The sequence below is a fragment of the Nomascus leucogenys genome, chromosome 8, assembly GCF_006542625.1.
Source record: "Nomascus leucogenys isolate Asia chromosome 8, Asia_NLE_v1, whole genome shotgun sequence".
Taxonomy (NCBI): domain Eukaryota; kingdom Metazoa; phylum Chordata; class Mammalia; order Primates; family Hylobatidae; genus Nomascus; species Nomascus leucogenys.
In genome coordinates this window covers 33194532-33218644 of record NC_044388.1, presented here as the reverse complement: position 1 = coordinate 33218644, position 24113 = coordinate 33194532, and the positions used below count along the sequence as shown (strand labels likewise).

General features: G+C 46.8%; 1 protein-coding gene across 3 annotated transcripts in view; it reads left to right on the top strand.

Annotated features, from left to right (window-relative positions):
• The first annotated feature begins 14616 nt into the window (after positions 1-14616).
• ZNF395 (zinc finger protein 395) overlaps positions 14617-24113 on the top strand; it is a 40484-nt gene continuing 30987 nt past the window's right edge. For 2 of the 3 annotated variants that reach the window (XM_030817026.1, XM_030817025.1), the window contains exon 1: positions 14694-14893. The gene's annotated coding sequence lies outside the window, so the exon portion shown is untranslated. The other variant, XM_030817027.1, reaches the window with a different exon arrangement.

Genomic DNA, 24113 nt, shown 5'->3' with positions numbered 1-24113 from the left:
CAACAGCGGTCAAAGGGTGAGCATTTTCACTGAGCAGAATCAATTACAGTTTTTCCCTGGAACTAATATATGAATGTGCGAGAGAAAAATTTGTTTTCTGCTGGTGTTGCTAAATTAGGATGTCATAGCTGGGAGCTGCCAGCAGCCATGTTCCCAAGTGCACGAGGGAAGCTCATTTTTGAGGGCTGGGGGCTCTTTTGAAGTAGGAAAAAATGGGACTGATATGAAGGAGCAAACCAGAAATGAGAGATTTAGAGAACAGACCCTACCAACTTTGTTTAAACCCAGGGTCTTGCTGTGCCTGGGGCCAGTTATACTCCTGAGTTTCCCAGTTAAGGAAGCTAACAAGTTCATTTTTTTTGCTTAAGCTAGCATGAATTGAGTTCCTGTCACTTGTCTCCAGAAACAGGCCTGACTAATAAGTTTGGCACAGTGGTATTTATTTATCCCTCAAAGAGTAATGGAAATTTGGTGCTGGCCACAGCTATCACTTCTTAAGTGTTCCACTTCCCAGAATGAGTCATCGCAAGTGTGAGTCCCGTGAAAATCTAATTCTTCCTCAATATTATTGCTTTTATACATAGAAAACAATTCAACAGGCCCAAGTTAAAGATTGGACACAGAACACTTGACCTTGGGATATGATGATGGTCTGGATCGTGCAGAGGGTAAGACTGAGATTGTCGAGGTGAGATTACTAGAAGGTTTTTAGCAACATGGGGAAAGACAAAGAAGGAGAGAGAGAAAGAAAAGAAAGGAATAAAGGGGGAAGGAAGGAAGGAAGGAATGAAGGAACGAACTAAGGAAGGAAGGAAAGGAAAGGAAGAAAGAAAGACTGATAGAATAGTAACTATTCTCGCCAGGCATGGTGGCTCACACCTGTAATCTGACACTTTGGGAGGCCGAGGCGGGCAGATCACTTGACTTGAGGTCAGGAGTTTGAGACCAGCCTGGCCAACATGGTGAAACCCCATCTCTACTAGAAATACAAAAATTAGCCACGCGTGGTGGTGGGTGCCTGTAGTCCCAGCTACTTGGGAGGCTGAGGCAGGAGAATCACTTGGACCCAGGAGGCCCCAAGGTTGCAGTGAGCCTAGATCATGCCACAGCACTCCAGCCTGGGCAATATAGGAAGACTCCCTCTCAAATAATAATAATAATAATAATGATAATAATAATAATAATAACTATTCTATCAGTTGGTTAAAGCTGAAGGATGGAAAAGGTGAGAGGGTCAGTTTTAAAGAAGCAATTAGAGGACAGAACATGAATTGCAAGGAGCAGGGGCATTTGGAATCACAGAATCTTAGAGAAAGAGTCCATGACAGATCATTCTCCTTCCTGCTGAACAATTCCAGTGATGGACAGCTGGGTAGGTCACCAAGCAAAAGGTGGTCAGTGGTCCATGGAGAGGAGGGAGGATGGTCTTTTCATATCCTTTGCCAGTCATGGCGATTCGAGGGGTCTGGGGATAAAATTATAGAGGCCCTATACGTACTCCTTGGGAACACATCAGGTAAACTGAGACTAGTCTGATATTGTCACCATGAAAAGAAAAAAAATTAGATATTTTCCCCCGACAGACAAAGGGGACAGGTAATTTCCTGGCTCTGTCAGCTGCTAGGCCTTTGACAAAGTTGAGAGTTGGGAAGTCAGGAGCAGGCTGTATTTCTCCACGTGAGAAAGAAAAGAAAGGAGTAGTTAGGAAGTGAGGAGAACAAGGTCGAGGACAGTAGAAGAGAGAAGGAGGAAGAGAGAGAAACAGCAGCTATAGGCAGTAGGATTTTGGTGGGAGAAATTTGGAAAGAGGATTTTTGAAAGCTTCTTGTGTGTTGTGCAATGAAATTCCTCCTTGACTTCCTCCTATAAGAATGTCAACAAAGACATATTACTTTAAAGGCTTTTTTCAATTGGATTTGCTTTTTCTCCTGGATGTGTCATCCAGACATCACAAGTCTGTCTTCAGTATTTCACAACCTTTCCAGCTAACCAAAGGTGCTGTAGCATCTTACCTCCTGTGCATTTCCCCAATACATACAGGAGGTCAGAGTGACAATGAATACTTCCATTTATCAAATGGTGGGTTAGCACATTGGGAATGGAGTGGGTGGATGCTAAAATACATTATAGGAATGATTTTCCGGTCATTTGGCTGTTAGTATTCATTCGGAGGAGCCTGGCAACTCATTGGCTAGTGAAGTGTCTCTTTGGGGTGATTAGTTTGGATCAAGAGATAAGCCACAAAGAAAGAAGGGAAATATCAGAGGCACAACAATCTAGAATGGTCTAGAAGTGGATTGAGATCTAGTTTCTATATAGGACAGATCTTCACTCCTACCTTGGGTGCTGAATTACCAAACACCTAAATGCTAGTCATTTCTCGTGCCTTCAGGAATCACTGACAGTTTGTCAGAGGTGATTTGAGAAGCAATCAATTGCAGTATAAGAGGGAGAAGGCTGGGATTTGTAAATCAACAGCTTATAAGTGAGAAGATTGTGAGATGGGCCATCTCTAAGACAAGCATTGGAAAATCAGTGTGCTCCCAGGTGGATAATATAAAAGGGTAATTGAACAGGATTTTAATAATTCACAAGACTTCTGCTCCAATGTATTATAAGGATTACTAGGACAAGATGTGGCCTAACGTCAGATGAATTGCAGGTTAGAAGAATAGTTAACTATGTATCTTATCAAGGTAAGACTCTGGGTTTTATGGGCAAATATTGTATTGATTCTCTCCAAAAAAAAAACTAAAGATAAGTCTCATTCTTGGCCGGGTGTGCTGGCTTATGCCTGTAATCCCAGAACTTTGGGAGGCTGAGGCAGGTGGATCACTTGAGGTCAGGAGTTTGAGACCAGCCTGGCCAACATGGTGAAACCCTGTCTCTACTAAAATACAAAAATTAGCCGGGCATGGTGGCATGTGCCTGTAATCCCAGCTACTCAGGAGGCTGAGACAGGAGAATTGCTTGAACCCGGGAGGCAGTGGTTGCAGTGAGCCGAGATTGTGCCATTGCACTTAGCCTGGGAGACAAAGAGAGATTTCATCTCAAAAAAAAAAAAAAGTCTCATTCTTCCTCATCTAAATGAGTTTAGGTAGGCTTATGAAACAAGGAGAAACTTTTTGCCAGTAAATGATTCAAACTTGGTGTCTTAGTCTGTTTTGTGTTGTTGTAAAGGAATACCAAAGACTGGATGATTTATAATGAACAGAAATTTATTTCCTCACAGTTCTGGAGGTTGGGAAGTCCAAAATCAAGGTGTGGACATTTTGCAGGGACCTTCTTGCTATGTCACAACATGGTGGAAGGGCAAAGAGAGGACAAGGGAGAGAGTAAGAGGGGCCGAACTCATCCTTTTATAAGGAACCCACTGTCATAATAAGGGCATTAATCCATTCAGGAGGATGGTGCGCTATGACCCAAACATCTTCCATTAGCCCCCACCTCCCTACACTGCTGCACTGGTGATCAAGTGAACTTTGGGGGACACATTCAAAACATAGCACTTAGAAAAATTAAACTGGAAGGAGAATCTAGGTGTCAGACCTTGCTATCTATATTGAAACTCAAGAGGGAATTTCTTTTTTTTTTTTTGAGATGGAGTCTTGCTCTGTTGCTCAGGTTGGAGTGCAGTGGCATGATCTCAGCTCACTGCAACCTCAATCTCCCAGGTTCAAGCGATTCTCCTGCCTCAGCCTCCTGAGTAGCTGGGGTTATAGGTCCCTGTCACCATGCCTGGCTAATTTTTGTATTTTTTGATAGAGACGGGGTTTCACCATGTTGGCCAGGCTGGTCTCGAACTCCTGACCTCAAGTGATCTGCCCACCTCGGCCTCCCAAAGTGCTGGGATTATAGGCGTGAGCCACTGCGTCTGGCTCAAGAGGGAATTTCATGCTGTGTGTCAGCCCACTTGTGCTCCCAGTGTCTTACAGACCAGTCTTGTGAAGTTGGGTATACCACTGGGGAGTGATGGAGGCTGATCTCTGATGGATGTACGAAGCTGTGCTGACTGTGAATACAATAAGATATCTGGTACAAACAGCATCCGCTATTCAATTCTGAAGGGCCAGAAGTTGTCATAAAATGATTGGCACCATTTAAAATGCTTTTAGAAACAGCCTTTTATATTTGGGGTTTTATCTGATTGGCATATGGGGTTATGGACTTTTGTTTTTTAATCTTTTCATTTTGCTTGTCAAGAGGTTGTTCAGTTGATCAACCCCACATCCTGGGCAATGGTTAGTTAGCACATTGCTGTTGTGACCCTATGGAAATAATAATAATTATTATTACATATAATAATTATTATTAGTGTTTCCCAATGCTTCATGGCTTTGCCATTCCACAGTATGCAAGATCACCCTGTGTGCTTTGTCAAGATGTGTGATATTTCTGCGTGATCATTGTCTCAAGATCTGGGCCATTCTTGACTATCTGGGCAGGCTGGGTTGCAGAAGGCACATCTGCCTTGGGCGGCAGTTTGCTGCTATAGAAGGCTAAGGAAGAAGGATGGAATGCTCATGTGGGGCTGGCGACCAGAATGGAATATATTTGAGAGATGATGACGTTTAACAGCTGAACCAAAATGAAACTCTGGTAAATTCACTAAAGAAAGGGCCACCAGCCCCCTTCTTTGGAGGGCTAGGGGTGATACTGCCAAGGGACAAGGGACGAAAGTGGTCCTTAAGAGCAAAGTCATGTGACAATAAACACACTGCAGAAAAATAACCTGTGTGTGTGTGTATGACAGGGTCTCACTCTGTCACCCAGGCTAGAGTGCAGTGGCATGATCATGGTTCGCTGCAGCTTTGACCTCCTGGGCTCAAGTGATCCTCCCACCTCAGCTTCCCACCTCAGCCTCCCAAGTAGCTGGGACCACAGGCATATACAACCATGTCCAGCTAATTTTTTTTTTTTTTTGAGGCAGGTCTCGCTCTGTTGCCCAGGCTGGAGTGTGGTGGTGCAATCTTGTCTCACTGCAGCATCAACCTCCCAGGCCCAAGCAATCCTCCTACCTCAGCCTCCCGAGTAGCTGGGACCACAGGCCTGTGCCACCACACCCAGCTAGGTTTTATTTTTTACTTTATAGAGACAGGGTCCCCTTATGTTACCCAGGCTGGTCCCAAACTCCTGGGCTCAAGTGATCCTCCCACCTTGGCTTCCCAAAGTACCAGGATTACAAACATGAGCCACTGCACCTGACCCAGTAAAATAACTATTACATGTTGATTTGGACCCAAGAAACTAAAAGAGGAGTGTCAGGGGTGAGTATTCCCAATGTGCACGTTCCTGCCAATTCTTCACTTCTTTTTTTTTCTTCTTTTTTTTTGAGACACAGTCTCACTCTGTTGCCCAGGCTAGAGTGCAGTGGTGTAATCTTGGCTCACTGCAATCTCTGCCTCATGGGTTCAAGTGATTCTCCTGCCTCAGCCTCCCAAGTAGCTGGGATTACAGATGTGTGCCACCATGCTCAGATAATTTTTGCATTTTTAGTAGAGACAGCGTTTCACCATGTTGGCCAGGCTGGTCTCGAACTACTCATCTCAAGTGATCTGCCCACCTGCCTCCAAAAGTGCTAGGATTACAGGTGTGAGCCACCACACCCAGCCCAATTCTTTGCTTCTTATTGGCTATTTTACTTCTGCTCTATCTCTCCTTCTCTTTTGGGAGCCCCCAGTCAGTTTCTCTGGTACCATTTGTTATCCAAGGGGTCAGATAACTTCAGGCTTCTCCTCGGGGTCATCTCGTAAGTCTAAGGTTCTCGGTGCTCTGCCATATTGTTTAATATTATTATTGTTGTTGTTATTATTACTATTATTTTTCTTTCGAGATGGAGTTTTACTCTTGTTGCCCAGGCTGGAGTGCAATGGTGCGATCTCAGCTCACTGCAACCTCCACCTTCCAGGTTCAAATGATTCTCCTGCCTCAGCCTCCCGCGTAGCTGGGATTACAGGTGTGCACCACCACACCCAGCTAAGTTTTTGTATTTTTAGTAGAGACAGGGTTTCACCATGTTGGCCAGGCAGGTCTCGAATTCCTGATCTCAGGTGATTCACCTGCCTCAGCCTCCCAAAGTGCTGGGATTACAGATGTGAGCCACCGTGCCCGGCCATTTAATGTTATTTATTTCTTTCACAGCTCTGTTATCTCCCTTGTGAGTGGGAAAAACTGGCCACTGAATTTAGCCTCTGTTAAGAACCTTCTATGAGAAGAGTATTCCTGCAGAGGCTGTAGTATGGCACCCTAAGGGAGAGGGTCTCCTAGTGAGATTGGGGACTACTCAAATTCTGTCTGTTGAGTTGAGCTGAATTGGTGTTTTCACCACGTGGTATGTTCCTGGACCTGGTCTGCTTCAGAGGGAGAGCCATGTCTAGATTTTTTTTTCTTTTTTCTTTTTGAGATGGAATCTCGCTCTATTGCCCAGGCTAGAGTGCAGTGCCACAATCTCAGCTTACTGCAGCCTCTGCCTCCTGGGTTCAAGCCATTCTCCTGCCTCAACCTGCTGAGTAGATGGGACTACAGGCATGCGCCATCATGCCTGGCTAATTTTTATATTTTTAGTAGAGACAGGGTTTTGCCAGGTTGGCCAGGATGGTCTCAAACTCCTGACCTCAAGTGATCTGCCCGCCTCAACCTCCTAAAGTGATGGGATTTCGGGTATGAGCAACCATGGCTGGCCATGTCTAGATATTCTTTAACCTGTGCATAAATCTTTTCCTTGGCTTCCCACTCCTCCCGTCTTAGTTACGAGCTCCTCCCTGGGGGCACAAGGTAGGATGAAGCCTCAGCTGATTCACCCCCAAAATGGTTCTGTTCTGGATTTTATCATCATGGCCTGAGCAGTGAGATAAACATAATTTTAATCCCTACTTTTAATGCACTCACTAGAAAGCAGACAGGGTTGTTCCAGAATGGATTTCCTGTGTCATAGAAACTACAGAAGCATAAAAGGGAAAAACCAGATGTGTACACTGAGCCTGCCCAGGCTTACACATTCCTTCATACCAAGAGTCATAGGGCCTTATGTTCCCTGTTCCCAAAGCCAGCTCATTTTCCCCCTTTTTGAATATGGACATTTGCTCAAATTCACTGAGTTTCAGAGATAGGAGGAAGGAGACACAGATCTGGGTGTTTATGTGTTGGGGTGTACCCGTGGCCATCTTTACACATATGGGGGCTTGGTGTGAAAATGTCACTGTGCAGATCAAAGCAAGGAACTTCAGGGATACCCTTAACCTTTGAACACGTATTTGCAACCTATCCATCCTTTCTCTTCCATGGAATGCAAAGCCCACTTCTTCCAGAAAAGCCTTACAGATTGAGTAGATTAGAGAGAAGATGCCATTGGCCCCAGGGCACACTTGCCCCACCACTTTCTCTCAAAATTCCTGACTCTTGTGCTTCTTAGAGTGAAAATACTTCCAGTGCGTGCTGGGCCTGTTTTCGTCCACTAAGATACATTGTAATTTCCTCAATCAAAAGAAAAGCACAAAGTATGCCACAGATGCAACATTAATAGTATTATTCTTTTCATTTGAAACTCACAGCATGGTTTGAGATTGTGGTATGAAAGCTTTGTTTAGAACTGTGGATCACAATCCAGGTGTGGTGGCTCAGACGGTAATCTCAGCACTTTGTGGGGGCCGAGGCGGGTGGATCACTTGAGGCCAGGAGTTCGAGACCAGCCTGGCCAACATGGCGAAAACCCGTCTCTACTAAAAATATAAAAATTAGCCAGGCACGGCCGGGCGCAGTGGCTCAAGCCTGTAATCCCAGCACTTTGGGAGGCCGAGGTGGGGCAGATCATGAGGTCAGGAGATCGAGCCCATCCTGGCTAACATGGTGAAAACCCATCTCTACTAAAAATACAAAAAATTAGCCAGGTGTGGTGGCTGGCGCCTGTGGTCCCAGCTACTTGGGAGGCTGAGGCAGGAGAATGGCGTGAACCCAGGAGACGGAACTTGCAGTGAGCTGAGACCGCACCACTGCACTCCAGCCTGGGCCACAGAGCGAGACTCTGTCTCAAAAAAAAAAAAAGAAAAGAAAAAAAAATCAGCCAGGCACTTGGATTGCATGCCTGTAATCCCAGCTACTTGGGAGGCTGAGGCAGGAGAATCACTTGAATCGGGGAGGTAGAGGCTGCAGTGAGCTAAGATCATGTCACTGCACTCCAGCCTGCAGTGAGACTCTGCAGTTTAGACAGAGCGAGACTGTCTCAAAAAAGAACTGTGGATCACACAGGTAATGTGGTCCCTAGTCTAAGTGAATGAGAAGCATAGCGGCGAAGAATTTAGTATCTGGCATCCTGATGGGCAACTTTTTGGAAGTCTAACCAGACACTTGATTCATGATTGAGTGTCTAGTATATGCCAGACACTATTCTAGAAGCTGCGGATATAGCAGTAAGTAAAAACAAAATCTCTACTCTCATTGAATTTGTAGTTGAGTGGATGAGACAGACTATCAGGCAGTGATGAGTGCAAAGAAGAGAAAAAAGGCCAGGCAAAGGGGCAGTTCCATGGTGGTATTATAGTTATGTATCTTACAATGAGTGCATTGGAGCGGGACCTGAATCAAATGATGGAACAAGTTCCATGGGTATCTGGAGGAAGATCATTCCAGCTCAAGGAACAGCCTTGGAAAGGCTGAGTTAGGAGTGGGGCTGAGGAAGAGTAAGGGGGCCAGTGTGGCTGGAACTTCAGGAGCCAGGGAAGAACGGTGGGGTGGTAGGACTAGAGAGCTGACTGGGACAAAGATCATGTAGGGTCTTGCAGTGAGTGAGATGGGAAGTTGTTGGAGTTTTGAGCAGAAGAGTGATATGATCTGACTTAGATTTTTTTTTTTTTTGAGACAGAGTCTCACTCTGTAACCCAGGCTGGAGTGCAGTGCATGATCTTGGCTCATTGAAACTTCTGCCTCCCGGTTTCAAGCAATTCTCCTGCCTCAGCCTCCTGAGTAGCTGGGATTACAGGCGTGCACCACCATGCCCAGCTAATTTTTGTATTTTTAGTAGAGATGGGGTTTCACCTTGTTGGCCAGGCTGGTTTCGAACTCCTGGCCTCAAGTGATTCGCCCGCCTCGGCCTCCCAAAATGTTGGGATTACAGGCGTGAGCCACTGCGCCCAGCCTGACTTAGGTTCCAGAAGAATCTTTGTGGCTGCTGGGATGTTGAATAGACTTTTAGAAAGGCAATAGAGAAAGCAAGGAGACCAGGGGGAGCCCATTGTGGAAGGCCAGGCTAGAAAGATGGTGGCTGGACCAGGGAAGTTGTGCTGGAAATGCTGGAACATTAATTAATTCTGGATGTATTTCACTAGAACCCATAGGATTTTCTGATGGATTAGATATTGAGTATAAGAAAATAAAAAAAAAATAAAAAAAGGAGTTAAGGATGATTCCAAGTTTTTGTTTGTTTGTTTCCTGAGCAACTAGAGGAAGGGAACTGCAATTTACTGAAATGGCAAGGAGCAGATTTTAAAGGGAAATCAGAAGTCTGGTTTTGGACACGGTGCATTTGAGATCTGATTAGACACCCAAATGGAGATGCTAAGTAGGTAACTGGTTTTAAGAGTCTGGAGCTCAGGAAACCAAGTTAGGTATAAATCAAGCCTCTGGTGGAGCCTGAAGCCTCAGTTCATTCTGTTGGCCTCATCTGCTCTAAATATATGGGCAAGAGGTCTTCAGTATCCCAGGAATCTACTGAGCATCTGAAGCATGCTTTGAAGCAGGGATCACCTGCACCATGGAATAACTCTAATCTGTCCTCCATATGCAACCGGCTATTCATTTATTAACAAATGCTTATTAAGTACCTACTACAGGCCAGGTGTGGTGGCTCATGACTGTAATCCCAACACTTTGGGAGGCCGAGGTGGGAGGAACACTTGAGCCCAGGAGTTCAAGACCTGGGCAACATAGTGATACTGTCTCTACAAAAAATTTTGTAAAACATTAGCTGGGTGTGCTGGCATGTGCCTGTAGTCCCAGCTACCCAGAGGCTGAGGCAGGAGGATTGGTTGAGCCCATAATTTGGAGGCTGCAGTGAGCTATGATGGTGACAGAGTGAAGCCCTGTTTCACACTCAAAGAAAAGTGCCTACTACATGCCAGCCACTGTACTAGGTATGGGGTATACAATGGAAAACAGGACATACTCCCTGTACTCACAAAATATTTAGTTTTTTGAGGCATTAGGACAAGAAAATGGAGATTTCAGTGCAATGAGTCACAGTGCTTTGGACACATGGGAGGGGCACCTAGTTCCAGTCTTGGAGGCTCATGAAAGCATTTCAGAGAAAATGCTATCTAGGTTGACCCCTTGAAGGATGAGCAGAGATAGCCAAGTAAAGAGGTCAGAGGGCAGGGTAGAGAGTGTTCTAGGCAGAGAAAACAGCATGTAACAAGCAGAGAAAGTCTGTTCAGGCAAAGAACAGATGATCAGTTGGGCGTCTGAAGTGCCATGTGAGGGGTAGAGGCAGAGGGGCAGGTAGAGGCTGGAGATGTCACTGGAAGGCACACCATGAAGGACCTTAATGCGCAATGTTGGGACTTTATTATCAAAGCCATTGAAAGCTTTTGAGGAGTTTTAAGCAGAGGCAAGAGGTTGAGGAAATAGAGTGGATTGTGGGGAGGCAAGCCTGGAAGCAGTTGCATCCGGGAGTTGGGAGGGTGGCAATCTCAGACTCTTACTGCTCTAAAATAGCACTTATAAATGAGTCCATAGCATATGAAGCAGGGAAGGGAGGTCGGACCTGGGTCTGCTGTGCTTAATCTCAGCTAATGGGAGACACTCTCCAAAGAGCTAATTACTTAATGGAAATGAGGTAGAAGATAACTACATTTTTTTTTTTTTTAAGAGACAGGGTCAGCTGGACGCGGTGGCTCATGCCTGTAATCCCAGCACTTTGGGAGGCTGAGGTGGGTGGATCACCTGAAGTCAGGAGTTCGAGACCAGCCTGGCCAACATGGTGAAACCCTGTCTCTACTAAAAATACAAAAATAAACCAGGCATGGTGGCACGTGCCTGTAATCCCAGCTACTCAGGAGGCTGAAGTAAGAGAATGGCTTGAATCCAGGAGGCAGAGTTTGCAGTGAGCCGAGATTGAGTCATTGCACTCCAGCCTGGGTAACAAGAACAAGAATCTATCTCAAAAAAAAAAAAAAAAAAAAAAAAGAGAGAGAGAGAGAGACAAAGAGAGACAGGGTCTCATTCTGTCACCCAGGCTGGAGTGCAGTGGTTTCAGTCATAGCCCACTGCAGCCTCCAACTTCTGGGCTCAAGTGATCCTTCCACCTCAGCCTCCAGGTAGCTGGGACTAGAGGCATGTGCCACCATGCCTAGCTAATTTGTAATTTTTTTTTTGTAGAGACAGGGTTTCCCTATGTTTCCCAGGCTGGTCTTGAACTCCTGGCCTCAAGTGATCCTACTGCCTCAACCTCCCACAGTGCTGGGATTATGGGCATGAGCCAATATACCCAGCCTGCCTACATTTTAACAGGGGGGCCAGGGTGTGGGAGAAAGCAGGGTGAAGGGCAGTTCTGAGATGGGACAGTCCCCCAGGAAGGGCAAGCCTTAGTCATTTATAGGGGAAGGGGGAAGAAGAGGGAACAAGACTGGAAACCAAAAAGTGATTGTCTTTGTAAGTACGTCTTGCTTTGTGTAATGTGAGTGTTGTGCAGTATGTATTCAGGTCAGGGCCCGGATTCAGTGTGAAGGTGCTGAGCGCTGGGTGTGTGTGTGTTGGGAATGGATGTTTGTATTGGGATGAGTTCTCTGCATCTGTGTTAATGTGCAAAACTCTGGAATGCATACTGTGCAAGTACCTACCTGTAGTAAAGAGATATGCATCCAATTTATGCAGAGAGAGAGCATATGTCCTTTGAAGGCCTGTGTTTGCAAGACACAGTCTCAAACATAACAAGTCCTCAAACAGAACAATTCTGTTGAAATATGGAGACTATTTTGGCTCACTTTGCACGTAAGATGCACTCATGTATTTGTCAAACGAATGAGTGTTTTGGTTTTATTAAAGTGCAATCATTTAAAGAAATATGTAGGTTTGGTTAAAAGCTTAAACCAGATGTTTTAGGAAGAATAAATTGGCTGGGCACAATGGCTCAGGTCTATAATCCCAGCACTTTGGGAGGCTGAGGCCAGAGGATTGCTTGAACCCAGGAGTTAGAAACCAGCCTGGGCAACATAGTGAGACCCTGTCTCTCAAAAAAGAAAAAAGTTAGCTGGGCATGGTGGTGCACGCTCATAATCCCACCTACTTAGGAGGCTGAGGTGGGAGGATCGTTTAAGCCTAGGACATTAAGGCTGTAGTGATCTGTAATCCGCCACCGTACTCCAGCCTCAGTGACAGAGTGAGGCCCTGTCTCAAAAACAAACAAAAACTAAAGAATAAATTCACAACCAGACACCAACAACCATTGATGAATCCTAGCACCTTAAATCCTGTTATGGAGTTTACATACTAGTCCTACCTCATGTAAGAAACATTCACTATTTCATTTCACTCAATAAACATTTCCTGAACACCTTAGTCCCAAAGGCAAGCCCTGGGCTGTTGCTGCCGGACTCATTTCCCTTTCCTCTGAACCACTTTACTCTGGGTGTTGCAATTAGAGCTTAATTATATGTTATCTTGTATTGTTCCCTAATTGTTGCATGTGCATTAATCCACTTCCTCAGAGGCTGTATAGTCCTTGGGGGCAGGGACTATATTATAAACCTCAGGATAGGTGAGGAATTTAGCAGAGAGGTAAATATATAGAAGTAAGTAAACACCCACTGTTTGAAGAAAAATGGAAACAAACTATTCATGAACTGTAGTAACATGTAACATACAAAAATACCTTAAAAATAAGAGAGGATACATTGTTAACTAACAAAACTTTTTTTTTTTTTTTTGGAGAGAAGAGATCTTGCTGTTGCCCAGGCTGGTCTTGAACTCCTGGCCTCCAGTGAAACTCCCACATCGGCCTCCCAAAGTGATAGGATTACAGGCATGAGCCACCTTGCATGGCCTAAATATTCCTTGAATAATTAAATATAAAATTTCAATCTGCATTTTCATATTAATGTAATTGAGGTGATCCCCACAATGTTTTGTTCTTCTTCTTAGTGCAAACCAGAAATGTTTCCTTAAGGGTGAGAGTTAAAGGGTAGAACCAGTCTTTGCTGAATTACTGGGTAGCAGGATTATTCTATAGCGGGACTTCTCAATGGCAATACCAGCATTTTTTTGGACTATACAATTCTTTGTTGTGGGGGGCTGTCCTGTGCACAGTAGGATGTTTAGCAGCCTTCTTGGCCTTTACCCATCAGATGCCAGTGGCACCCCTCTCCCGATTGTGACAATCAAAAACGTCTCCAGACATTGCTGTCTCATCACCCCCAGCTGAGAACCAGTGTCCTATAGGAATTTTGGTTCTAGTTAGATAATGTTCTTATTTCACAAATGGTGGGAGATGGAGGAAGGGAAATAATACTTATTTGCTATGAGCTAGACACTCTTATCTATGTTATTCCATCTTGCAGATGAAGAAGCTGGGGTACAGAGAGTGGAAGAACCTGCTGGAGATCATAAAGTGAATGTAGCTCAGTCAGGACTGCAAGCCGGTTTGTCTGACTACAAAGACTTTAGCCCTTTTCCCGGACACTCCCACTGACTCTTTGCCAGAAAAACAGCACACCTTAAACCCAAGGTGAATTACAAATTCAAACATTATGTCCAACACAGATTTTAAAACTTTTTTTGGGGAGAGGAATTACTACCTTTGGAGTCATTAAATTTGCTTGAATATAAATATCCATGCCCACACATATATGGACACGGAGCCCCCTCATTACCGTTGTGGCGCTGGTCTTATCTCTGAAAAACACAGAACAACACAATGGAACAACTTCAGTTCTCCTTGTTACAAATTATCCAAAAGCCAGAGCCTAACGGTGCCAAAAGCAACCGGTCTTGTTTACGTAAGGCTTGAAGGCTAATAGTTAACTTTCTCCCGTTTAATTCCAGCAACAGTAAATAACGCCTCACTTTACACCGACAGAGGAGTGAGATGTCATGAAATGGGGAAGAAAACATTGAGTCCAAAGGAAAATGGGAAGGCGCTTTCCAGCCTCCTCCCCCTGGCGCGGGCATGGGCGCTTGGGGCGGCCGGGGCTGCGCCGCCTGGGTCCCCCCGGCCCCAGCCGAGCTCCCGTCCGCGGCGCCTCAGCTGTCTGGCTCCCTTCCCGCCCTGGGTCGAGCCCGGCCCCTCTCGGAGGAGCCTGTCCCAGAGCCAGGCCTGGAAGAACAACAGCGAGAGAAACTTTGGCTCGGTGCGAAAAGCCAAGCCTCAAGTTTGGCTCCGGGCTGCAGCTGCCGGTTCCGATCGGGGGGCGGGGCGGGGTGTGTGTGGGGGGGGTCACCACTCGGTCAGGTTCAAGTGCGCATGTGCGCGAGGAGTCGCTCGGGCACTTATTGAGCGCCGACTGTCTACGGGCGGCCGGGGGTGTGTAGCCCAGGCGCGTTGGGGGTGTGCTGCGCGGGTGCGGGGACGCGGAGGCGCAGGGGGCGGGCGGGGGTGTGTCCCGAGTGTAGCCGCTGGGCGCCGGCTGGCAGGCTGGTGTGCTGCTCCGCTCCCTTCCCGGGCGGGAATCCGGGCCGGGTTGTGGCCGCGGCCGCGTACGTGAGCGCAGTGTCCCGGGGAGGAGGGCAGGCCGGCCAGGTGGGCGCCAACCGAGCCTCGGCGGGCGGCCGGAGCGGAGCCGGGCCGCGGGCCGCGCCGGGAGGGCGGGCAGGGCCGCGGCCGCTGCAGCCCGGAGCTGAGCTAGCCGTCCGAGCCGAGCCGTCCGAGCCGGGGAAGCCGGGCGCGTGCTGCCGCTCGAGGCGGGCCGAGGTGAGCTGCGCGGGGACCTAGCGGCGCGGCAGCCGGGGACAGGGGCGGCCGCGAACTTCCCACACCCCGCGCGCCCGCGGCTGTCGGGCCGGCGGCCTGGGGGGTCCGGGGGTCTGGGAGGCCGGGGCCGCGGCGGGAGAGGCGCGGGGCGCTGCGGCAGGGCCGGGGTGGCGGGCGGGGGTGGCTGCCGCTCCCGCGCGTCGCCTTGTTTACCTCGCCCGCCGCCGGCGCCCCCCCTCTCGGAGCTCCCTCCCGACTTCGGGCGGCCGGGACTCGCCCCTCGGAGGGACACGGACCGGCCCGCCTGCCCCTCCCCGGCCCTTTCCGGCGGGGCCGCCCGGCCGGCCCTCCCGCGCGCCGCGCGTTCCTGCCGGTTCCTGCCCACTCCGGCCGGCGCGCGAGGCCAGGCTGCGGGACGGGCGGGACAGGGGGACACACCTTCCGCCCGCGGGCGACCCGCGTCCCTCCCGCCCTGGCGGCCACCGCCCCCTCTGTCCGCACGCTCTCGCCCGGTCTCGCCTCCGCCCGCGCTCCTGGCCCTCCCCGGCGGTGGCACCGTGGGCTCACGCGGGTGCCCGCGGGGGGGTGGCGGGGCTGCCCAGGGAGTTTGTCTTGTGCAAACAATTTCCAAGGCAGCATTTTCTTCCCTGCCTGGGAGTGCAGGGCCCAGCGCCTTCACTTTGGAACTGACTCAGAGACCTAAAGAAGCCCACCTGGCCAGCGGGAAGGGGGGGCCGCCGCCGCCTCCTGGTTTTGGGCAGCCCTGGCCAGTTCCCGGTGGCCTTGGAGGACTTCCACCGGGCAGGCGTTCCCATGATGCCAGGCTACCAGGCGCGGGGGATTCCTGCAGGCCGGCGCTGCTTTCCTTAGAACCTTCTTTCTAGAAAGGTACACCTGGGGGTTTTGCTTCAAAGTGAGTGATCCACAGGTATCTAAGGCCTTCTTGACACCCTTCCTAGGCGTTGTGTAAACAGAAGCGCCTGGTCGCAAATACCTCGAAACACAGGGAAACAGCCATTAAGTTCAACTCCACAGGTCCTTTTGGGGAGCTGCTGTGCTCTCAGCACGGTGCCAGGCCCTCTGGGAGGTGGGGGAGGCACCCAAGAGACCCCAGGCTTCAGGAAGCCTAAGAGGACTAGGTGGAAGTGATTTAGGAGTTTACGTTCAAGTTAATGTGCAGTGGCTGCCTGAGTTAGTGGAGATGCTGGAGAGGGAGTATAGCAGATAAAGCAAAGAGGAGATTGGGGAAGGGACTTGGAGTACTAAGGTTTGAAGTAAATTATGCCTGTGGAGAGTAACTCACCCGTAGGGCCCAAAGACAGGAGAAGAAAGTAACAGGTGGGATAATTTGCAAAGCGGAGCAGAGGAGCAGAGGCTCACACCTGTCTCGGGGAGGGAGGAGACAGAAGGTGTAAGAGATGATTCCCTCCCTCCAGGGCTTCTACCCTCATAGAGGGGACAGAAGGATGTGAGCATGTGAAATCAGACGCCAAGAGAGGGAATGGTAACTGTCCAAGTGTGAGGTGCAGAAATAGTTCTGTTGGAGCCAGAGAAGGGAGTTGTGGGCAGGGATCAGTCACCAGGACTGGAGGCTGACGCTCTTGAGATAGGCTGTGAGGTGGGAATGAACATGGCTTTCCAGAGAGACAAGGAGATGTCCTTAGCCAGACCAGGGAATGTATCCCGAACAGTAGGAGATAGAGGTGGAGAGGAACAATGGTTGAGATTGTGAAAGTCTTAGAAAGCCCTTTTGGTGATTGCATGCCACCCTGTGTGTCCTAAGGAGACATTCAAGGTTTTCGAGTGAGGGAATGGTGTAACGAACAACTGTAATGGAAGGGTTTTGGAAAGTCGTGTTAGGGGGACACATCAGTGAGCAAGCTGTTGCAGTTGTAGGGTGGCCAGAGTTTGCACTGGGATCACTGGAAGTGAAAAAGGTGGGTTTGAGAAACATTACTGTTGAAATAATCTGTTTACAGGGCAGGGTGAAGGGATGAGATGAATGGAAATTAATTCTTGGTGGAAATTGATTCTACGCCAGGTCCTTGGAGCTGCTGTAGTTGGTAACTTGAGAAATTGGAAATGTGTATTTTGGAGAGAAGGAATTGACTACTCAGGCTATAGAGAAGTTTCTTGTGGCTGCTAAGATATCCAGATGTTAGTGTCCTGCAAGCAGCTATGGCTCTCAGATGGGGGGAGCCCAGGGGAACAGTGTTGCAGAGGCTGCAGATGCCGGGAGAGGGAAGGGGCTCAGAGAAGTGGGGAGGCTGCTGGTAATAGGGGGACAGCAGAGGATGCCTCTGAGTGGTACTCAAGGCCTGAACCGAGGGGCTTCTGTTTCTCTTTGCTGCACTGCCATTCACATGACATTGTTCGGTTCTGAACCTGAAGTTGGAAAAGCAACTGTGGGCAATTGGGCCCTGAGGCGGATGGGGCTGTTGATTCTTCTAATCTTGAGGGTGGATTGGAGGTTAGAAGGGTGTAGAATGGGATTTGCTAAAGACAGTAAATTGCTGGGCTTTGAAACATTTTGAACTTTTCTGGGGTGGAGGGTGGGGGGTAGGAGTGAGAGAGTGGGGCAGGAGGACATTAGCCCTAGGGATATTGTGATTCCCAGGACCGTTCTACCCAGAGCCTGGCACTCTGCAAGTAGAGGGGAGCTGGTGCCTTTTTTCCTGAGCTCTGTTCATGTTGCAAGGGTGACACAGGGTGATTTGCTGAACAAATTCCCCAAGCCTCAACTTGCAACATCTGAATTTGAATGATGATTGCAAAAAGTTGTGGAATGAGCTGAGAATGTAATTACTGTTACTTAGCCTCCTTGTTTCTCTGAGGTGCAAGATCAGTGAACCTAGTAGAAGAGGACTTGGGAATCAGATATTTTTCTTTATAGAGTGTGTCTGACTGTACAAAGAATAATTGCATGAAGCAGTGGTCAAGCTAATTTACTCATTGTAAAGCAGTGTCTGTACTGTTTTGACTGTGACTTACATTAAGAAATGAAATTTACATCGTGACCTAGGACATACAATCATGTATATAAAAATTGAATCTAAGTTCATAAAGTACCTACCTCCCTTTGCTTGGTGTCATCTCCTCTGACGTTTCTATTTTCTAGTCTATTATTTTTCATTTAAAAACCTCTTATCTCCCGCTAAGTTGATCTAATCGTTCTCTAATGGATCATAACCCACAGTTGGAAAAATACAGAGTTTTCGCATTCAGTGAGTATTTATTAAGCTGTTTGAAGAGCTACTGTAGTACTGAAGGTGGAAGAAAGCATGAGGAAGGGTGGAAGATTTACAGTCTCTTTGGAAAGATGAGAGACACCTTGATTAAGGAGCAAGCCAAGATGATTAAATGCCAACATGAAGAATAACTACCTGTGGGGTTCAGAGGAGGGGGCCGTGTTCTGTGCTGGTGTGGCTTGGAAAAACGTTTGGGGACAAGGAAGGAAGTCTGGGATGAACTGGTTTTGGTGTCTCAGGGAGACTTGAATGCTGGGCCAGGAAATTCGGGATTGCTGTCATGGGCTCTGGGTGGCCACTGAGGATTCCGGGTAGGAGTGTGGCATTATGGAATCTGAGATATTTCTGTACACCGGATTTGTTTTAGGCAAGTCAATAGCACTTTTTGAGGAGCTGCTGGCTGGGACTTTGAAATATTTTTATGATAAAGGGAATGGAATTATAGAGGGCTTTGACCTGTGTTCTCCGTAGTAAGGCAAGTTTCAAGTGACCCCAAGATTTCTCCAGCCTTCCCATTTTCTGCTTCTGGCTGGCAGGGATCTCTGAGAGTGATGTCGAGGTCATACCTTGGTGAGTTGTGAGTCACAGCCATCAAGTGCCGTATGACGTACAATTCTCAGGAGCTTGGTATTGATCCAAATGGCTCCCAGCAGACGAGGCTGATTTGAGGTCCAGCTGAAGTGACTAAGTTCAGGACTCTGTGACTAGAATAGTCTGATTTACCACCCAAGACTAAGAGCTCATCCCAGATGAGCCACTGGTGAGAGAGACTGACCAATAGTCATCCTGCTGTTTACAGGTGGGACTAAAATCAATTATTTAAAAATACTGATCTGGCTGTAGTGGCTCACACCTGTAATCCCAGCACGTTGGGAGCCTGAGGCGGGAGGATTGCTTGGGCCCTGGAGTTTGAGACCAGCCTGGGCAACATGGTTGAGACCCTGTCTCTATAAAAGATAAAAAATCTAGCTGGGGCCGGGTGCGGTGGCTCACGCCTGTTATCCCAGCACTTTGGGAGGCTGAGGCGGGCGGATCACGAGGTCAGGAGATCGAGACAGTCCTGGCTAACACAGTGAAACCCCGTCTCTACTAAAAATACAAAAAATTAGCTGGGTGTGGTGGCGGGCACCTGTAGTCCAAGCTGCTCGGGAGGCTCAGGCAGGAGAATGGCGTGAACCTAGGAGGCAGAGCTTGCAGTGAGCTGAGATTGTGCCACTGCATTCCAGGCTGGGCGACAGAGCAAGACTCCGTCAACACACACACACACACACACACACAGAAGAAAAAACACTATCAGGGTGTGATGGTGCATGCCTGTACTCCCAGCTACTCAGGAGGCTGAGGCCGGAGGCTTGCTTGAGCCCTGCAGAAGGTGGAGGCTGCAGTGAGCTGAGATCATGTCATTGCACTCCAGCCTGGGCAACAGAGTGAGACCCTGTCTCAAAGAAAAAGTATACTGCTTTTGAAACATTAACAAAATGAAACCGAAGTGCATTTTAACAATGTGTGGCTATCGGATGCAAGGATAACCAGAAGCCAGCTGAATCATATCAAATTAAATCTATTTCCTGTCTTATATGGTGGTTTGTTTACTAGGCCAGAGAATAGTGCAGCAACTATGGTACATTTTGGCTTCAGTAAAGTATTTAACAGTTTTTTGAGGTATGATGGTCCTTATTAAATCATAAGTGGTAAGACGTGGGCTGGATGGTGTTATTAATTTAACAATCCTATGTGAAACTGTTAATTATTGGCACTGAGGCAGCCTGGAAGGAGATCTGAAAATGAGTACAGTAGGGTTCTATTCTTGGCCTTGATCTGTTCAACATTTTCCCAGTGTTGGCGGTGAAGACAGAGAAGGCGCGCTCATCAGATTTGTTAGTGGCGCAGAAGTGAGAGGAATTGCTGGTTTTGCAGACAAATCAAGGTTGAGTCGTCTAGAATTAGGAGTGCAAATTAAAAAGAAAACAAAAAAATTCAGTAAGGGATGAATTTAAAGTCTGATTTAGGTTTAAAAATTTGAATTGTAGCGTTTTGAGATGTTCAGTATCCTGATAATACCACTTCTGGGGATGTAGCTGAGACCATATCCACAATGTAGATGATGATTTATGCACAGAGATTATTCAGAGATTTTTTTTAACTCTAGTAAAAACTTGGGAATAACCTAAATATCCAGTGGTGTGGGCTAGAGGTAATAAATAAGTGAATTCTGTTATCTTTAAAATAGAATGTTATGAAGTCATGAAAAATAATGTTTAGGAATAGCTTTAAAGTAACAGGGAAAAATGTTTTTGCCAAAAGTTAAGGGACATCTACAGTGTGACTTCAAATGTTAAAAAAGCAATGTGTTTAGAAAATAATTGGAAGGAAATACACCAAAACAGTATATCAAAATACAAATACCTGTTGCTTCTGGATGGGTTGAGGCATGCAGCTTTTTTTTTTTTTTTTTTTTAAACGTTTGTATTATTTGTCTTTTCTATAGTTGTGTATATATTTCACAGTGGGGACATCTGCAATTTTTAAAACTTCTTATGGTTCAAGGACAAGATAGGGTAAAGTAGATGATTCATTCAGTGATTACTCTTGAGTGCCTGCTCGCTGTGTGTCAAGCTCAAGGTCAGGAACTAGAGTCACAGTGGAAGACAGAGTCCTTGACCCCAGGTTGGCACAGGTCCACTGAGGAGGTGCAGGGCATGGAGAAAAAAAGCGTTGGGATTTTTCTGTTGTTCGTCAGTTCAGTGTGAGCCTTGAGTGGATGAGGCTTTTATTTTTATTTGTTTTTATTTTTATTTTTTTTCAGAGAGTCATGAGTCTTGCCGTGTTGTCTTGGCTGGATTTGACTCCTGGGCTGAAGCGATCCTTCTGCCTCAGCCTCCCAGGTGGCTGGGTCTACGCATATAGGCCACTGAGCTTAGCTCTAAGATATGGCTTTTAAAAAATTGAATGCAGTTTATAACAGGATCAGAAATTCAGCAATCTAATCATAAGATCTAGTCTTAATGACCTTGGCTGGTCAGGTGACATTTGGACCCTGGAGAGCCAAGAGTTAATAGGGACATAAGCAAGTAAGACTTGATCCTGGAAAGAAGAGTAGGATGCTGTAGGATAGGGAATAACTGAACTATATTCATGCATTGGGTACACAGTAGCACCTTCAAATATTTTCCTGGTTATCAGACATAGGAAGGAGGAGATGTTCATTTTTGCTCCTGGTATTCGAATACAAACAATAGATGAAACAGTCATTTTATTCTCTGTAGCTGCAGATTCCTAATTTATGGCATGATTACATGATTCCTTGTCTGTAGAATGATCAGCGATCATGCTGAAGTTCATAGACTTTGAGGTCCCCTTTAACCCGAAAGACTGGGACAGCAGATTTCAGTTCGATAAGAAAAAGGATTTTCTAGCTGGCAGATCTGTCCAACAGAGGAAATGTCTGCCCAGGAAGTAGTGAGCTTACGGCTGTTGCCGGTATTCAAGTAGGGCTGAATGCTGTTGCTTAGGGATGTGGTAGAAGAGAAGGACAAGAATTAGGCCGACCTCCAAAGTCTCTTCCAATTTCTGGGGTCAGTTATTTAATATGTGACTTGTCAAAGCCAAAAGGCACATAGAATAGGGGCTTTACCTCCAGTGGAAAGTATTTGAGTCAATATGATCAAGTGTGTTCTTTAAAAATGTTTATAAATAGGTCCCAGCATTTTTGAGAGACTCTTCTGGGATCATTTTAGAAAGGATGAACAAAACAAAACAAAAAACAGGCAAGGTGCATTGACTCACACCTGTAATCTCAGCACTTTGAGAGACTGAGGTGGATGGATTGCTTGAGCCCAGGAATTCAAGACTGGCTTGGGCAACAGAGAGAGAACTTGTCTGTGCAAAAAATAGAAAAATTAACCAAGCATGATGGTACATCTGCCCATGGTCCTAGCTCTTAGGAGGCTGATGTCAGAGGCTCACTTGGGCCTAGGAGTTTGAGGCTGCAGTGAGCCAGGAGCAGTGAGCCATGATCGTGGCACTACTGCACTCCAGCCCGGGTGACAGAGTGAGACCTCTACTCAAAAAAAGGAAACAAAGGATGAGAACTACTTCAAGTTGGGTCAGAACTCAGTTTGTGACCCCAGGGCTGCTGAAAATTAAATTTGGTCCTTAGGAAAAGCAAGAAGGTTGGGGGTAGGGGCTGGGAAATGGCCAATAATAATGAACAACACAGATTGACGTGTAGACAAGCAGTGGGATCATGCTGGGTGTGGTGGCACACACCTCTAATCCCAGCACTTTGGGAGGCCGAGGCAGGTGGATCGCTGGAGGCCAGGAGTTTGAGACCAGCCTGGCCAACATGGTGAAACCCCGTCTCTACTAAAAATACAAAAATTAGCTGGGCATATTGTTGCTTGCCTGTAACACCAGCTACTCGGAGGCTGAGGCAGGAGAATCCCTTGAACCCAGGAGACAAAGGTTGCAGTGAGCCGAGATCATGCTACTGTACTGCAGCCTGGGCGACAGAGTGAGACGCCATCTCTCAAAAAAAAAAAAAAAAAAAGGTGGAATCATCATGCCACTTCTATTTGGGATGATGACTAAATCAAGAGGGGGCTGTTAGTGGGTGCTGGGTCCTCTGCTTGGCCGTGGAGAATGTGGAGTGACCTTGAATGTCTCCTCCCAGTTCATGTCCTGCACTGTGGATTTATATCCCCAGGAGCACCTTGCGCAACACCATCCTGACACCAGTGATGAGACCGAGCCATCTGATTGCTCTGCAGTTTAGCGATAAAGAGAATACAGGGCAGATCAATTTAAAGACATTTTAAAGTGGGATTTTCCAGGAAAGCATCTGTTTAGTTTGTATCGGACAATAAATTTGTAATTTGAATTAAAATTTTTTTGAGACAGGATCTTACTTTTGCCAGGCTGGAATGCAGTGGCGCAATCATGGTTTACTGCAGCCTCGATCCACCGGGCTCAAGGGATCCTCCCACCTTAGCTTCCTAAAGTGCTGGGATTATAAGCATGAGCTACTGCTTCTGGCTTAGATTTTTTTTTAAATTTTTGCATATGTATCATAGCTTACATATGAAAATTTTTTTTTTAGTTTAATTCTGCTTAACTTTCACTGAAATATATGCTTTATTTAGAATCCGCCCTGATTATCTAAAACTTTTAGATTCCTCTTCCTGATATTTTTGGATTACTTTTGTTGTTGTTTTTGTTGTTGTGCAGGTCACTGCTTCGACTAAATCACTTAGCAAAAGTTTCTTAGCTCTGCAAAGAGAATAGAGGTTTATCTCATCTTTGGAGAATATCGTAAGATGATTTTTGTCTCCACATGATTTATGCTTGCATTTTGGCATTTGAGAAATCAGTATTTGGCAAGAAAGTTCTCTTTTTATATGGGATGAAGCAATTTTGGGGTGTGCTGACTTAATGGCAGTTTTAGATGTATGTGAAAAGCATAGGCAGGTCCTAGTTATTTAGAACTAGAGTTGAAAATTTTTGTACATTTGATGACAGGCCTGAGTCTCTTTTGTCGCCGTTATCATTTGTGCCTCACATGGTGTCTGTCACATCAACTGTGCTTGTTGAATTGCTGTGATTTGGTTCCCTGGGCTACATATAGTGGATTTGGGGGAAAGTTAGGCTAACATGCCTTTTTTTTTTTTTTGAGACAGAGTCTTGCTCTGTTGCCCAGGCTGGAGTGCAGTGGCGCGATCTCAGCTTACTGCAACCTCTGTCTCATGGGTTCAAGTATTTCTCCCTGCCTCAGCCTCTGGAGTAGCTGGGATTATAGGCTCCTGCCACCATGCCCAGCTAATTTTTGTATTTTTTAGTAGAGATGGGGTTTCACCATGATGGCCAGGCTGGTCTTGAAGTGACCTCAGGTGATCCTCCCACCTCAGCCTCCCAAAGTGCTGGGATTACAGGCATGAGTCTGGCCTTTTTTTTTAAAAAGCAAAATATGATAAGAA